We start from the raw sequence: 15,225 nt of genomic DNA on the forward strand, positions 1-15,225 counted from the left end.
TTGGTGTGGCGGAGATACTCCAGGTTTTTGTGGTCAGTCCATACAATGAATGGATGTTCCGCCTCTTCCAGCCAGTCCCTCAATTCCTCCAACGCCATTTTCACTGTGAGGATCTCACGATTCCCCACATCATAGTTCCTCTCCGTGGCGTTGAGGTGGTGGGAGAAGGCGGCATAGGGATGCAGCTTAAGGTCCAGGGCAGAACATTGGGACAGGACAGCCCCCACTCCGACATCCGAAGCATCGGCCTCCACCACGAACTGACGGGAAGGGTCACAATGAACCAAGATAGGAGCAGTGGTGAAGCGGTGTTTGAGGTTCCGGAACGCACGGTCAGCAGCAGAAGACCATGTGAACGGAACCTTGGTAAAGGTGAGTGCAGATAGGGGGGAAGCTCGGGTGCTGTAACCCCGGATAAAGCGGCGATAAAAGTTGGCAAACCCCAGGAAACGTTGCAGCTACACCCTGGACGTAGGCTGAGGCCTCTCCACCACCGCTCTCACCTTCCTGGGATCTATCTGGACACTCCCAGCAGAGATGATGTAACCCAGAAAGGGGATGCTGGAGCGATGGAACTCGCACTTCTCCGCCTTCACAAACAGCTGATTCTCCAGAAGGCATTGAAGAACCTGCTGGATGTGGAGCATGTGTTCTTGGGGGGCAGAAGACGAGGATGTCATCAATGTAGACGGTTCAACATGTCACGGAGAACATCATTTATCAGAGCCTGGAACACAGCAGCGGCGTTGGTGAGGCCAAATGGCATGACCAGATACTCATAGTGGCTGCTGGCCATGTTGAAGGCAGTTTTCCACTCGTCCCCCTCTCGTATCCGCACCAGGTGGTAGGCGTCCCGTAGATCCAGATTGGAAAACACAGTGGCCCCTTGGAGCAGCTCGAAGGCAGAGGAAATGAGTAGTAGCGGGTAACAGTTCTTAACCTCTATGGGACCGGCGGGACGAATTCGTCCCACCTACGTAACAGCCACTGCCAGCCTGTGGCGCGATTTTCAAAACCTTAAAAATCCTATTACTTCAATTTCTCAAACATATGACTATTTTACAGCCATTTAAAGATAAGACTCTCGTTAATCTAACCACACTGTCCGATTTCAAAAAGGCTTTACAACGAAAGCAAAACATTAGATTATGTCAGCAGAGTACCAAGCCAGAAATAATCAGACACCCATTTTTCAAGCCAGCATATAATGTCACCAAAACCCAGAAGACAGCTAAATGCAGCACTCACCTTTGATGATCTTCATCAGATGACAACCCTAGGACATTATGTTATACAATACATGCATGTTTTGTTCAATCAAGTTCATATTTATATCAAAAACCAGCTTTTTACATTAGCATGTGACGTTCAGAACTAGCATACCCCCGCAAACTTCCGGGAATTCGCTAACATTTTACTAAATTACTCACGATAAACGTTCACAAAAAGCATAACAATTATTTTAAGAATTATAGATACAGACCTCCTCTATGCACTCGATATGTCCGATTTTAAAATAGCTTTTTGGTGAAAGCACATTTTGCAATATTCTAAGTACATAGCCCAGGCATCACGGGCTCGCTATTTAGACACCCGGCAAGTTTAGCACTCACCATAATCATATTTACTATTATAAAAATGTCATTACCTTTTGTTGTCTTCGTCAGAATACACACCCAGGACAGCTACTTCAATAACAAATGTTGGTTTGGTCCAAAATAATCCATCGTTATATCCGAATAGCGGCGTTTTGTTCGATGCGTTCCAGACACTATCCGAAATAGTAAAGAAGTGTCGCGCTTGGCGCAATTCCTGACAATAAAATTCAAAGTATTCCATTACCGTACGTCGAAGCATGTCAACCGCTGTTTAAAATCAATTTTTACGTCATTTTTCTCGTAGAAAAGCGATAATATTCCGACAGGGAATCTCCTTTTCGGCAAACAGAGGAAAAAATCCCAAAGGCGGGGGCGGTCGGGGTCACGCGCATAAGCTAGTGTCTCTTGATGGGCCACTTGAGAAAGGCGATAATGTGTTTCAGCCTGGGGCTGGAATGACGACATTCTGTTTTTTCCCGGGCTCTGAGAGCCTATGGAAGACGTGGGAAGTGTCACGTTAGAGCAGAGATCCTTAGTAAATGATAGAGATGGAAAACAAGTTCAACAAATGGTCAGACAGGCCACTTCCTGTAAAGGAATCTCTCAGGTTTTGACCTGCCATTTGAGTTCTGTTAATTAAACTCACAGACACCATTCAAACAGTTTTAGAAAATTTAGGGTGTTTTCTATCCATATGTAATAAGTATATGCATATTCTAGTTACTGAGTAGGAGTGGTAACCAGATTAAATCGGGTATGTTTTTTATCCAGCCGTGTCAATGCTGCCCCCTAGCCCTAACAGGTTAACAGTAATGTAATTGAGTCCCTGGTAGTTAATGCACGAGCGCAGGGTCTTGTCCTTTTTCTCCACAAAGAAGAATCCTGCGCTGGCGGGAGAGGAAGCAGAACGGATAAATCCTGCAGCTAGGCAGTCCCCAATGTAGGTCTCCATAGCCTTGGTCTCTGGTCCCGACAAAGAGTACAGACGTCCTCGGGGCAGCGTGGTGCTAGGGAAAAGGTCACCGCAGTCATAGGGTCGGTGCGGCGGAAGCCTGGTCGTCCACGGGGATGGCGGAGAGGTCCAGGGCACCTTCCAAGGCCCCAGGAAGACGTCCTGAGGCAGGTTAAGCTGCCTTCAGACAATGGCCGTGGCAGAACGGACTCCAGAACATGATGGCACCAGTAGACCAGTTGATGAGGGGATTGTGTCGCGGGAGCTAGGAGAATCCCAAAACCACAAGAATCTGAGACTTGATGAGCATAAATTGAATAGTCTAGCTGTGATTCCCTGACACCTGTAGGTTCATGGGAGTGGTATTATGAGTGACCCGGTCATAAGATCGCCCGTCCAGCGCTAGCATCCATGGGATTGGAGAGGGGCTGAGTGGGGATGTTCAGCTCGGAAGCCAGGGTAGCATCCAAAAAGCTTTCATCAAAGTCAATGAGGACCGGAGAGATTTAGACTGGTTTCCCCACAGCAGAATGGCATGAAAAGGGGTGCGAGCAAGGGAAGCAGAAAAGTTCTCCATATCGCCCACCAGGCAATGTGTATTGGAAGAAATTTCGGAATGTTCTTCACCCAGCATACACCCCTCCAACCAGACATGCTTTATCTACTCATTTGCTGGATGCAGAGTTCAACAGAGTTCAAGTGAAGGTCAAGCAAATCATAAAGAAAGCAGACTGTATTGCAATAATCTCTGATGGGTGGTCAAATGTTCGTGGGCAAGGAATAATTAACTACATCATCTCCACCCCTCAACCAGTATACTACAAGAGCACAGACAAGGGATAACAGACACACCGGTCTCTACATTGCAGATGAGCTGAAGGCAGTCAATGACCTTGGACCACAGAAGGTATTTGCACTGGTGACAGACAATGCTGCAAACATGAAGGCTGCTTGTTCTAAAGTGGAGAAGTCCTACCCTCACATCACACCCATTGGCTGTGTTGCTCATGCATTGAATCTGCTCCTCAATTACATCAAGGCACTGAAAACAAAATGGATACACTTTACAAGTGAGCCAAGGAAATGGTTAGGTATGTGAAGGGTCATCAAGTTATAGCAGAAATCTATCTCACCATGCAAAGTGAGAAGAATAAGAGCACCACATTGAAGCTGCCCAGCAATACCTGTTGGGGTGGTGTTGTCATCAAGTTTGACAGTCTCCTGGAGGGGAAGGAGTTTTCTCCAAGAAATGGCCATATCACAGTCTGCCAATATGGACAGCCCCATCAAGAGGATCTTCCTGGATTATGTATTTTGGGAGAGAGTGGTAAGCAGCCTGAAACTCCTGAAACCTATAGCAGTAGCCATTGCACGGATTGAGGGAGACAATGCCATCCTGTCTGATGTTCAGACTCTGCTTGCAGATGTAAGAGAAGAAATCCGTACTGCCCTGCTCACTTCACTGTTGCTCCAAGCAGAGGAAACTGTAGTTCTGAAATACATCAAAAAGCATGAAGACTTCTGCCTGAAGCCCATACATGCCGCAGCGTACACGTTGGACCCCAAGTATGCTGGTAAGAGCATCCTGTCTGATGCAGAGATCAACAAGGCCTATGGTGTCATCACTACCGTGTCTCGCCACATTGGCCTGGATGAGGGCAATGTTCTTGGCAGTCTGGCGAAGTACATTTCCAAACAAGGGCTTTGGGATGGGGATGCAATATGGCAGTTGTGCCAACATCTCATCAGCCACCTGGTGGAAGGGACTTTGTGGATCTGAGGCTCTTTCCCCTGTTGCCTCCATCATCCTCCAAATCCCACCAGGTGGGGGTAGACAGGGCCGCCGGCGTCATAATGGTGATGGCCCTCCCCTGTGACCAATTTCCAACGCGTCTCATTCACTGAGTTTCGACAGTAGAAGGCTCAAAACACTTTGTAAAGACTGGCGACATCTTGTGGAAGCAATAGGAAGTGCTCAAATAACGATAGCTCACGGTGTGAATAATAGGCAACGACGTGAAGTTGAGTCCACAATTCAGAATTCCACTTCCTGTTTCAATCAGTCTCGGGGTTTTGACTGCCATATGAGTTCTGTTATACTCACAGACACCATTCAAACAGTTTTAGAAACTTTAGGGTGTTTTCTATCCACAGGTATTAATTATATGCATATCCTAGCTTCTGAGTTTGATTAGTAGGCCGTTGAAAATGGGCACGAATTTTTTCCAAAATGCGCTGTGGCGCCCCCTATCCTAGGGTAACGTCAAGAGGTTAAAGAAGAAGACCTACAGGAGCACATCAGACCAATACACTGCTGGAAGCTGCTAAATGCACGGAGATTTGAAAGTATTACATTTTGGTAAAAGATTTACAAGTACGGTACAGTTGAGAGGAAATGTTTGTTATTTTATTACTTCAGATTTCTGAGTTGATCAACTATTTTACTTCTAAGACAAGCAAGGAGTGACACAGCTGGTGCCATCAAGGATACATCAACATTTGAGCCATCAAGCCCTTCCTCTTCAAAGTCATCATCCACATCCAGCACAACACGGTCAATAACCAGTACGACCAGTACTGTAGACCTGGACATCTGGCCAGGGAACTTCACTGTCCCTTGGGGCAAAATGCCCATGAACCTGAGATCAGCCATCGCATTGGCACACGGCCAACCCCGGGAGAACGAAGAGAGATGGTGAGAATTACAGTAGATGCAATGAGAGTTATTGAGCCAAATCCGACCAGAGCAAATTGCCGTACAATAGCCAAGAGGATGGTACAACAGTACCCGAAAAGCTTCGCTGATACAATGAAAGATGGCATTACAATTGGGAGTGGCTATGGATCCCTCTTAAATCCGATGAAAACACGTTGAGCATAAGAATCATGATAATCCTCTAGTACGACTAAGAAAGAGAAAAAGACTCAGGCTCATCGACTATAATCAGTGCAAGAGGGACTAACTGACAAATAGAGCTGTGTAAGATGGCAGCCTGACTTTCCCACAGAAGAAACAGAAGAACTTGAGGCAAAGCGTAAGGAAATGGAGCAACTTTATTCCAGAGAAGGGCCGGCAGGAGGTGACAGAAGACAACTCTCGCAGCTCATTCAAGCAACATTTTAATTACAGCGATGTGCCATCAACGCTAGCCCAGCACCTATAGCTGAACTGAGAAATAAGTGGCCATACCTTTTTACAGAAGGAACTCTACAACCACTTCAAGTTACTGACAGATGTCTCAATCCTGGAAAAAAATGTATACAACGATGGCAGAAAAAATAAAGATTATCATACAATACTTCTGCTACAAAGGAACAAATGAAGAGGTTCATCCTGTCAAGGTTTGAAAAGAGTGGAGCGACTGCAGTTGGCCCTTGTGTTGATGGCCCATTTCAAAGAAAGGATAGATGCACTCATTTTAAAAGGCCGATGTGAGTTTTACATTCATCTGCATTTCTATGTATGTATTCTATGTATGTATTTTAGAAGTAAAAAATTATGATATGCCAAATGTTCAAAATATATGAAAGTTATAGAATTTTTTGTTTTATATCTTTCAGGTGTCAGCCACAGATGTGGAGGGATCAAGTCCTCTGTTGAACTCACAAAGACTGATTGTTCAAGGTAGTGTATCCAATAAGACTTTCTGTGTCAGTAATTGTTTTTAGACAAGGCCTTACAATAGCAATGTTTCACAGAGGAAATTGTATAAATCAGATCACATAAATGTGATCTGATTTCAGGTGACACAATGACTGCTGCCAAATGGATGATAAGCATTGAGAAGGTTGTGATGTCAGTCCACTCCAACTTTGTGGCAGCGCTGGCAGCTTTTATTTGCCTCATTCTACACCTTCAATCTTCTGTACCAAGAGGAGGCTTCACGCACCCTGGAGTTCATCCAGAGGTAAACAAAAAGATGCTTCTTCCTTGGGAGAATTCCATTGGGGGGTTTTAAACTGAGGCATTTTGTATCACAGCTTGGTTTGACAGGTTAATTTAATCAAGATATGTTGATAAATTTGAAAGGCTCCATTGTCAAAGCATAAAAACAATGTGAAGCCATTATTTGAACTGGGGACAAAAGACAGAGGTAATGCAGCACACTTTAGACACTATTGAAGACATCAGGGGTCCTAATCATCTTTCTAAAATGTTGTTTGGATGTGCTTTTTGTTTTCACAGATGTTTTGCTGGAATCAATCCATCCACTGGCTTGAAGACCGCCACAGCAGAGATCGTCAGCAAGAAAAGCGGAAAGGTAGTGAAGAAGAAGAGACACACAATTAATGTACATGTTTGTACTCTGCTCAGGAAGATAATGGACTTTGAAGAGCTATAGGCTAGTTCCTCTTGGGTGTACATTTTTATTTATTTTAGTCAATTGTGACCTGCTCAAGTAATTTTGGTTTGTCACTAGGGTTGACTCTTTTTTTGTGTTTCACACCTTAAGTGTTTGAAAATTATCCAGTATGCACTGAAATTGACACATTGTTAAGGAAGTAATGCTACTTTGGATGTTTGGAAATGTCTGGCATTTACTCAACCCTTATTAAAGCTTGAGTATGTCATTTTGGGAAGGGCATAATTCAAAATCTGGCAATAGGACAACATATCCATTGAGATCTTTTCTAACCATAATCTCACATAATTAAGAAGTCCAATTACCCTTCTCAAAACGACATACTCCGCTTTTAACCTTGGAGTGAAGGTAACGATAAGCCTCCTAAGATAAGGCCAGGCAGACATGTTGCACAAAAAACAGTTGACAGGAGGCCTACTACGGGTGGCAGGTAGCCTAGTGGTTAGAGCATGGGGCCAGTAACTGAAAGGTTGCTAGATCTAATCCCTGAGCTGACAAGGTAAAAATCTGCCATTCTGCCCCTGAACAAGGCAGTTAACCCACTGTTCCTAGGCTGTCATTGTAAATAAGAATGTTCTTAACTGACTTGCCTAGTTAAATAAAATACACCTCTTAGTAGGAATCAAGATACATGTTCTCTTTTTTTAGCTCAAAGCAAGGCAATGCAATTTCAGTTACCTTTGTCTGAAAGGTTATTTTTATTTCAAAAGCTAAAATACATACAGCATACCAGTGCCTTTCTTAACTGTCATTTTTTTTTATTTCACCTTTATTTAACCAGGTAGGCCAGTTGAGAACAAGTTCTCATTTACAACTGCAACCTGGCCAAGATAGCGCAAAGCAGTGCGACACAAACACAGAGTTACACATAGGATAAACAAACGTACAGCCAATAACACACTGTATATAGAAAAATCTATATACAGTGTGTGCAAACGTGGTAAGATTAGGGAGGTAAGGCAATAAATAGGCCATAGTGGCGAAATAATTGCAATTTAGCAATTAACACTGAAGTGATAGATGTGCAGAAGATGAATGAGCAAGTAGAGATACTGGGGTGCAAAGGAGAAAGAAATAACAGTATGGGGATAAGGTAGTTGGGTGGGCTATTTACAGATGGGCTATGTACAGGTGTAATGATTGGTAAGCTGCTCTGACAGCTGATGTTTAAAGTTAGTGAGGGAGATATAAGACTCCAGCTTCAGTGATTTTTGCAATTGTTCCGGTCATTGGCAGCAGAAAACTGGAAGGAAAGGCGGCTAAAGGTAGGAGTTGGCTTTGGGGATGACCAGTGAAATATACCTGCTGGTGTTACGCCCCTGAAAAAGGGGAGAAATAATCACAAGAGTGATACAGTATTGTTTCCTCACTGAGAACTTTTACTGCAATCATTTTACCAAAGTAACACATTTTACAAAACAACAGATCTACAGGAAAGAGCTAGTGTTGTAGGGTAGAAGGCTTATTCAAGTCACAACAGTATACTCTGTAATTCACTGAAACATACACTAATTTCAATATAACTGTCAAGCACAAAGCTTTAACTCAGTAAACCATAACTCAATTTATCAACAGTCAATAAAGTGTTTGAAAAACCATTATACAAATAACACCGCAAAATATGTTATTAACAACGCACATGTTAATTCACGATCGACATAAAATGGCAGCTACTCTCAGTACGAATCTAGCCTTCGCTGCAACCGAGCAGGGCTCATATTACTCTGCAAACTTAACTCTAACTTCCTCAAGATGTTACTAAGACACACCTTAAACACTCTTGACATGTTAGCGAGTTATTACATTTAAATGACTCTGTTTTATCATCAATAACGTACCTGAAAAAGGGGCGAAATAATCACGAGAGTGAAATGGTATTGTTTCCTCACTGAGAACTTTTACTGCAATAAGGAAAAGACCGCGATTTCCCCGCGAACTTGGGTGGAGACCAGAGCAATCGATCTCAGGCTCATAGATTAAGGGCATTTAGTAGATCACAGATTAACACGTTCCCCCTTCAATTAAGCACCACAAAATAAAGTAATCAATATAACGTTTCCACATTCCTTTTACAATTCTTACCCTTTCTACGCTTGATGGATTTTAACTTTTTAACACAATTATATGAACGTTATCAATCTCTATCAACTAATACAGAATGCATGAACTTTTTAACCTTAGATGTTTTAAGATCCTCACATACTATGAACTTACTAATACTTTTTAATGTATAACAGGCTATGAGTATTTCCTTTAACTTGTCACACTCTCCCCGACAAAATAAATGTTGTCCCAACATTACCAACATTGTCTTCTTCAACAGTCTGTATGCACTGGACCTAGGAAATCCTCTTCTGTAAGGTAGTACTTGAGCAGAGGTCAAGGGTCACAGTTCAAATATAACTAACAAGTTATTTTCACAGTCCATATCTGTTGACCAGCTGTATAAACAGTTCATAAGCAGTCTTTTCTCATACTATTGATCAACAGTCCATCAATTTTAATGATCTATATGCATAGTCTGCAAATTGTCTCTTGTGACAGTCTGTGAAATCAGTCAGTAGTCCATGGTTAAACATGTCAACTCTGTAGCCTCATGTTTGCTGAAGCCCATACATGTAAGGTGGGTGAAAGTAACATTGCTGTAGTGATGGCAGCCATGGAACCAGTCCTGGTGCAGAGTAAACAGGGAACAACTGTGGCTGTGGCTGGATACTGTAGCAGGAAGGGATACCAAGCTGATCATAGGTGATACGTCTTGGAGGGTGTCTCTCTCTTTGTGGCAGCTGGTAGGCTGGTTCCTCAGGTTCAGCAGCAGCAGTAAATGAAGGAAAGGCACTTGGTGGACGATCATCAGGCAAATTTTCAGCAGGCAAGTTCATCTCCTCAGCAGGCAGGTTTTTAACTGTTGTTGTCTCCTCCAGCCGCTTTTCAACCAGAGGCTGTGCTGGTTGCGTATCAGGGACTGGCACTGCAACTGTCTGTTTCACTGGTGGGGGCCTGTGTTCCCACTCTCTCGCTGGTTCAGCATCCCTCTCCTCAGGTACTGTAGGAGATGTGGGAACCTGTAGCGGCTCATGATGAAGGTCATATTCATCCCCGCTGTCTTCATCAGAATCTAGAGGCTCTGATTCAGGCTGATGTCTCCTTTTTTTCTGACTTTTGTCATCTTTGGTCATTTCTGGTTGTGTCTCAAAAGGTAAGTGGTGCTTAATGTGAGATGCTTAATGTGAGTCTGGAAGGAGAGTTTACAGTCTAACCAGACACCTAGGTATTTGTAGTTGTCCACATATTCTAAGTCAGAACCGTCCAGAGTAGTGATGCTAGACGGGCGGGCGGTTGGGTGCGGGCAGCGATCAGTTGAAGAACATGCATTTAGTTTTACTTGCATTTAAGAGCAGTTGGAGGCCACGGAAGGAGAGTTGTATGACATTGAAACTCGTCTGGAGGTTAGTTAACACAGTGTCCAAAGAAGGGCCAGAAGTATACAGAATGGTGTCGTCTGCGTAGAGGTCGATCAGAGAATCACCAGCAGCAAGAGCGACATCATTGATGTATACAGAGAAAAGAGTCGGCCCGAGAATTGAACCCTGTGGCACCCCATAAAGACTGCCAGAGGTCCGGACAACAGGCCCTCCGATTTGACACACTGAACTCTATCTGAGAAGTAGTTGGTAAACCAGGCGTTGAAGCTCATCTGGAGGTTTGTTAACACAGTGTCCAAAGATTCTGTCACTTTCTATGCAGGAACAGTTATAAACATGCACCTTATTCAGGATGTTGATCTATTTTGAAGATTGATACATTTGAAAAAAATGGCTTTGCATCTGAATGCAGAATAGCCTTGTGACAAACTAGTCACATACCAGCTGGAATATCATTAAACATATTTTTGCACAATTTTTCAATTTGTAAAGGAAGATGTTTCAGTTTTGTATATGAAGTGGTTGCATCCATCCTAACTAATGCTATAATAGAAACCCTTGACTTTGTGAAGTTATGTCATACCAATACTATTCAGATTAACAATTGTATTCTGTCCTGATGAATCATTCTCAGATGTACACTTTTTGATAGGTGCTACAGTAGAGGAAAAGTGTAGGTTTGTAATTGAGGCGTTTGTGATGCAGCCCATTTGGCTACCGTTTATTGGCATTTCCCACCGACCGACGGTGAAATTGTACTATGGGAGCTTATTGAATGTGCCACTTTTTTGGTTTGTTTAAATTAAACCATTCTTAACATATTATTTGTATTGTGTTTACCTGTTTTGGTAATGCAAATGTTTTAGAAGTTTACAGTACTATTGGCATATTTTATCTGTAAATGTCATATGTTACTGTAAAAGCACAACAGATAACTGTAGGTTTACAGCAAAAAGACTATAAAATAAATGACAGTAAGTTAATGGCAATTCGAATTGCCAAGTAAATCCTGTACATTTCGTAGATACGAAAAATTACTGTAAAATAGAAGCAAAATAATATATTGTAATCAAAAAGGTGTAAAGGTACTGTAAAAATACAGCAAATTGCTGTTATTTATAAACAGTAAGTTATTGTAATACAGCTACAGCAACATGTAAATCTAATTTACAAAAAATCTTTTACTGGCAACTTTTTTGCCGTTAATTTACTGTAATTTGTACAGTACATTTTTTACAGTGTAGGGAACATACACTAAGCTGTAGAGCACCTAGGCCTATATGTCTACATGATATGGTGCAATGGTAATAACACAAAAACAACACCTCAAGGATCAGGCTTGGGTAGGCTACATACAGTGCATTCGAAAAGTATTCAGACCCTTTGACTTTTTCCAAGCTTTGTTATGTTACAGCCTTATTCTAAAATTGACAAAATATTTTTTCCCCATCAATCTACACACATGACAAAGCAAAAACTAGTTTAGACATTCAGACCCTTTAATCAGTACTTTGTTGAAGCACCTTTGGAAATACAGCCTCGAGTCTTGAGTATGACACTACAAGCTTGGCTCACCTGTATTTGGGGCGTTTCTCGCATTCATCTCAAGCTCTGTCAGGTTGGATGGGGAGCATTGCTGCACAGCTATTTTTAGGTCTCTCCAGAGATATTCGATCGGGTTCAAGTCGGGCTCTGGCTGGGCCACTCAAAGACATTGAGACTCACATTTTTTATTTAACTTTTATTTAACGAAGCAAGCCAGTTAGGAATAAATTCTTATTTTACAGTGACGGCCTACCCCGGGCCAAACCCTCCCCTAACCCGGACAACTCTCGATCACGGCCAGCTGTGATCGAACCTGGGTCTGTAGTGACACCCCTAGCACTGACATGCAGTTCCTTAGACCTCTGCTGTCCTGAAGCCACTCCTGTGTTGTCTTGGCTGTGTGCTTAGGGTTGTTGTCTTGTTGAAAGGTGAACCTTCGCACCAGTCTGAGGTCCTGAGGGCTCTAGAGCAGGTTTTCATTAAGGATCTCTCTGTACTTTGCTCCGTTCACCTTTGTCTCGATCCTGACAAGCCTCCCAATCGCTGCCTCTGAAAAACATCCCCACAGTATGATGCTGCCACCACTATGTTTCACCGTAGGGATGGTGCCAGGTTTCCTCCAGACGTGACGCTTGGCATTCAGGCCTAAGAGTTCAATCTTGGTTTCATCAGACCAGAGAATCTTGTTTCTCATGGTCTGAGAGTCTTTAGGTACCGTTTGGCAAACTCCAAGCAGGCTTTCATGTGCCTTTTACTGGAGAGGCTTCCGTCTGGCCACTCTACCATAAAGGCCTGATTGGTGGAGTGCTGCAGAGATGGTTGTCCTCCTGGAAGTTTCTTCCATCTCAAGAGAGGAACTCTGGAGCTCTGTCAGAGTGACCATCGGGTTCTTGGTCACCTCCCTGACCAAGGCCCTTCTCCCCCGATTGCTCAGTTTGGTTGGGTGGCCAGCTCTAGGAAGAGTCTTGGTGGTTCCAAACTACTTCCATTTAAGAATGGAGGCCACTGTGTTCTTGGGGACCTTCAATGCAGCAGAAATGTGTTGGTACCCTTCCCCAGATCTGTGCCTTGATACAATCCTGTCTTTGAGCTCTACAAACAATTCCTTCGACCTCATGGCTCTCCCTCTTTCTCTGTGTGGGTGTATCTGATAGTGTGAGTGGAGACAGGTGTGCTGGAGTCAGAGCAGATCCCCACCAGCTGCAACCTGTTCCATAATAAAGACCTCTACAAATACTCAGCCCTGCCACGTCCACACTGCCAGGTCGTAGCCTCTGCTCAGTCAGTCTGCATTTCAAGCCATTTGTTCCAGCAATGATCTTGTTATCCCATGGTGCCTGTTTTCCCAAGCCTGACGCTGCTTTTCTCTCCGCTACAGTTCTGTCCGCTCTGACTCTGATCCCTGTCTCCAGTTCCTCTTCTCATCAGTCCTGCTTCCCTGCCCTGGATTTCTGCTCTACTGTTTCCTTGGATTCCGCTCTGGACCTGCTTACCCTGCCCCTACTCCACTTGCCCCGGCCGCAGCCTCAGTTCCTGGTTCCCTGCTACCCGCCCAAACTCCCCCTGGCCTGCACCCCATTTCCCCCTGCTTTTCAATAAATACCTCCTCATCTGAGTCTGTACTTGGGTTCACCTCCTCCACCCCGTGTAACAATAACGTGGAAAAAGTCAAGATCTGAATACTTTCGCGAAGGCAGTGTTGCTGACAATGTCCTATCTTTAGCTAACATGTCTTCATTATTACAGAAAAATAAACTCACAACAAGATCATTATTTACAAGTTAATGGCGAGCCAATTACAGAAAATAGCTTACAGTTGTGAGCGACAAAATAAAATCAGGGCATTCTACTGGAGAAGGCCAACGAGACACTGGCCTAACGTTATATCCTAATTTGACTTTGGTGCAGGTCATGTTCGTCACATTACCGTCTCTGGTAAACACATACTATATCAAATAAAACGTTTATTTGTCACATGCACAGGATACAGAAGGTGTAGTTAAATGGTTACTTGCATAGTGGAGTCTTTTGTTTAGACACATAGCTAGCTAGCTAAACAATTAACCATAATCCCAACTCATAACGTTACATCCCTGCATAAATCTGCAGCTAGCTAACCAACCAGGTTCAATGGTAGCTAGCTAGCTAACATTAGGTTATAACTAGCCATGCAAATGGCTCTGAGATATGAATAATATTACTACCCAGATCATACACGTAACGTTAGCTAGCGAGCCAGCCAGCTAACTTTAGCTAAGTAGCTAACAGTACGCTTTAACTAGCTAACAGAAATGTTTAATATCTGAAGATAGTCTTCCCTGTGGCTCAGTTGGTAGAGCATGGTGTGTGCAACACCAGGGTTGTGGGTTCAATTCCCACGGGGGGCCAGTACAACCAAAAAAAAAATATAAAAAAAATGTATGAAATGTATGCATTCACTCTTCAAATGTAAGTCGTTCTGGATAAGAGCATGAGTAAAATGTAGCTAGCTAATCTTACCTGTATACATGGATGGACCCCTCTCTGCCCTTAGTTTGAAGATGTAATCTGGAGACAGGTGTTTTATGCAACAGCATTCTGTGTGTTTTCTTTTCGACTCCCTCTGCATATTTGCAATCAAACGCCTGAATTTTCTCCATCTCCTTAGCTAACATACTCTAATTCCACTGATTTCAACACTAAATCCTCCAGAAAGCGGAGAGCAACACTTTTGCAGTTCTACTACGTGATGTATTTTTTAAAAAGGCACGTTAGAAAGGATTACCTACACATACTTACCAGCTCATGTTATAGACAAGAAGCATGCTACATGGCAGACCAATCCGTACTCATCTCTCTGCATGTCTAGCCCATCTATTATCTCAGCTAATCATGGCTAGTGGGAAGATTCTCGTCTTTTTCCGTGGCTAAACCAACTAGGCTCATAATTTATTTGTATTTATAGATGGCATACAAGTTTGTTATTAAGGGACATGAAAGTTCACATGTTCCAGAAGGCATTTCTGAAGAAAAAAAACATTTGTATTTAAAAAAAGGTTATGTTCAAATGCGTCTTCTGTGAAGTAGTGATGCGCAACATATGCCTAGTTTCATGAAACGTCACAATTTGACTGCTACAACAGAAGGAATGGCGTCAAAGGACACACGCTGATACCCCGAGTATGACTGGACATGGGTGGACCAGATATTTTTGTGAAACCAACCTAAAAGGGGTGCAGAAACAGATCGGCACCCCCATTTTATGTTAATTCTATGTTCTATATTCTATTATCATATGGCCAACCATCCAGATAGATAGAACACATGTAAGCCCTTTACTATTGCCCTATTCAACACTATGC

General features: G+C 43.1%; 1 pseudogene; it reads left to right on the top strand.

Moving 5' to 3' along the window:
• Positions 1 to 4,754: 4,754 nt before the first annotated feature.
• Positions 4,755 to 6,169, top strand: LOC123725254 (uncharacterized; annotated as a pseudogene).
• The last annotated feature ends 9,056 nt before the right edge of the window (positions 6,170 to 15,225 follow it).

The sequence above is a fragment of the Salmo salar genome, chromosome ssa11, assembly GCF_905237065.1.
Source record: "Salmo salar chromosome ssa11, Ssal_v3.1, whole genome shotgun sequence".
Classification (NCBI taxonomy): domain Eukaryota; kingdom Metazoa; phylum Chordata; class Actinopteri; order Salmoniformes; family Salmonidae; genus Salmo; species Salmo salar.